Genomic DNA, 2,982 nt, shown 5'->3' on the forward strand with positions numbered 1-2,982 from the left:
ACTTCATTCTTTCATGCGGCTGAATAGTATTCTCTTATGCTCATGTACCACAGGTGCTCGATCAGCCGATGCCCGAAGCGAGAGCCAGTGGGTCAACAGCTGAAACCCGGGTCCCAGTAATCTGTCTCCCTTTTGTTTCTCAAGCATTTTGTCCCAGCTACAGAGAGATGATAACACAGGGTGGGGTTGGGGATAGCAGAGGTAGGTGGCTGTATACTAGAGATCCTCCTAATCTCTGTGGCTCAGCACGGTGAGGATAATTTATATCAATTTAATGTACATTTCAGAAAGAACTGAGAGAGAGGAATTCTCAGGCCCCTAGCACAAAGAACATTAGCTTGACACTGGGATGGGAGTGGTAGAGATGTGGTTCTGTGATTACATGGCATATGCATGCATTATCTTGGTGTGCTTGATAAATATGTACAGTTATTAGGTGTCATTAAGAAGGACTAGATATGCCGGGCGTGGTGGCGCACGCCTTTAATCCCAGCACTGGGGAGGCAGAGGCAGGTGGATTTCTGAGTTCGAGGCCAGCCTGGTCTACAAAGTGAGTTCCAGGACAGCCAGGACTATACAGAGAAACCCTGTCTTGAAAAACCAAAAAAAAAGAAAAAAAAAAGAAAAAAAGGACTAGATATTACATTCAAACACTTTCAAGTACTAAATAAGGCTTGGGAGGGAAGGCCAGGGTGTTTTGAACAAAGAGGGACCTTAATTTTTTGCAAGACTTTCTCTCCAGGTTTACTGTTGGATGGTCCTTAACCATGGGCTGTGGTTCTGGATTTAACATATATACATATATTATGTTTCATATATTGTCGTATATTTTAGTTTCATACTGTTGAATTTTTCTATAGTTTAAAATACAGTATCTGTATTTCATCCCCCACTCTGGGTAGGATTGGTTTTCTTTCTTGCCTGTCCTCTCCCCCCTCCCCCGCCTCCCTTCTCCTCTTTCTCCTCCCCCCTTCCCCCCTCCACCTTTATTTGAGAGAGTGTGGCAAGGAGACAAAGATATTGCCCTGGCTGGGCTAGAACAGCTTTGCGAGATCCTCCCACCTCAGCCCGCGGGGTTCCTGGGGCTGCCTGTGTGCCTCTGTCACTTTTCGGGGTTCTGCTGGCCAGAGACACCCAACATACGTGTGGAAGTGACCGAAGATAGGGCCAGAAACACAAAATAAAAATTTAAAACGGACGAACGAACGAACGAACAAACAAACAAGCTTTTTTGGATTTGCTAGCTATTCTGTGAACAATGCAAGAAAGAATAACAACTTGGCCCGAAGGGTGGAGAGAAACTAATGGAGTCGTCGCGCCACCGTGTGACCTTATGTGGTATTGCACTTACTGGTGCTTTTTTGTCTCCAAACTCAATGTCTCAAAGGGCAAATTTTGTCAGCTTTCTCAGGGCACATGTTTGTTTCCTTGGATTTTTTTTTCAACCATCTCTCTGCCTTTGTTTCCATCCTCTCTTCCCTCAGTAACTCATTTTTATAGTCTAAGGTGTTGGATCTTACTAGAATTTTAAAAATCTACTCAATGTAATAAAGCAAATATTTTCCTGCATGTAAAACTGTCTTAATATAGAGGTGGTCCAGAGGAAATTTTTTAAAAAAAACTTATTTATTATTATATCTAAGTACACTGTAGCTGTCCTCAGATGCACCAGAAAAGGGCGTCAGATCTCATTATGGATGGTTGTGAGCCACCATGTGGTTGCTGGGATTTGAACTCAGGACCTTCAGAAGAGCAGTCGTTGCTTTTAACCACTGAGCCATCTCTCCAGCCCCAGAGGAAATTTTTGTCTGTCTGTCTGTCGGTCTGTTGGTCAGGCAGTCAGTCATGCATCTATCTACCTACCTATTTGACACAGTCACATGTTCATGTAGCTCACTCTGGCATTAACCTCAATTATTACTTAATATAAATTCCAGGATGCCCTGCGATTTCTGATCCTCCTGTCCCCACCTGCCAAGGCTGAGGTGACATGTGTGTGCCACCTGGTTTATTGAGAGGTTTGTTTGTTCTTGCTTGTTTGTTTTATAAAATTTACTATTTTATATGTGTGCATGTTTTGCCTGAATGTGTGCCTAGTACCTTTGGAGGCCAGAAGAGGGTGTCAAATTCCCAGGAGCTGGATTTATGAAGGGTTGTGAGCTGCCATGTGGGTGCTGGGAATGGCGAGTCCTGCTTATCTATTTTTTCATTATTCTGTAGTGCTGGGAACCGGACCTCACTTTTTCCCTTGCTTGAGACGTCCAGTGTACCTGCCCGACAGTGCATAGGCTGTGCATTCTGTGGCTGGTCTGTCCTTGTCTTCTTCCTGTCAAGTTTTGAGCTTTCTGACGCTGTCCCCTTAAGGGAATCTTCTGAGCAGAGTGTGGTAGCACACATCTTTAATGCCAGCTCTCAGGAGCTAGAAGCAGGAGGATCTCTGTGAGTTCGAGGCCAGCCTAGTCTACGTAGTGAGTTCCAGGACAGTCAGGGCTACATGGGAGAAATCTTGTTTCAAAAAAATAGTTTTGAAGGTATAATCAGTTGAGACAAAGTCACGCTGGATTTAGGGAGACCCAAAACACTGTGGCTGACATTTTTTTTTAAGGCAAAAGAGAAGGAGATTTAGGGACAAGAGGGACAGGGAAGAAGCCACATGACCATACTGACGGGACTGAAACAGTACAACCACAAGGCCACCGGGTCACCCAGGCAAGCTGGAGGCAGCACAGGGCGGGTCTCTACATGGCTCTAGAGGGCACCTGGCCCCAAACACCTATTTCCAAATAAGTCACATTTGATCTGGGTGAATGTGGAGGAGGGGTGGCTTTTCGATCCACTCCAAGGTCTCTATAAGACGTTTCCTACATCACCTAAGAATGTGGGATTCCGGGCTGGTGAGATGGCTCAGTGGGTAAGAGCACCCAACTGCTCTTCCGAAGGTCTGGAGTTCAAATCCCAGCAACCACATGGTGGCTCATAACC

Source organism: Mus pahari, chromosome 6, assembly GCF_900095145.1.
Source record: "Mus pahari chromosome 6, PAHARI_EIJ_v1.1, whole genome shotgun sequence".
In the NCBI taxonomy this organism is placed as follows: Eukaryota; Metazoa; Chordata; class Mammalia; order Rodentia; family Muridae; genus Mus; species Mus pahari.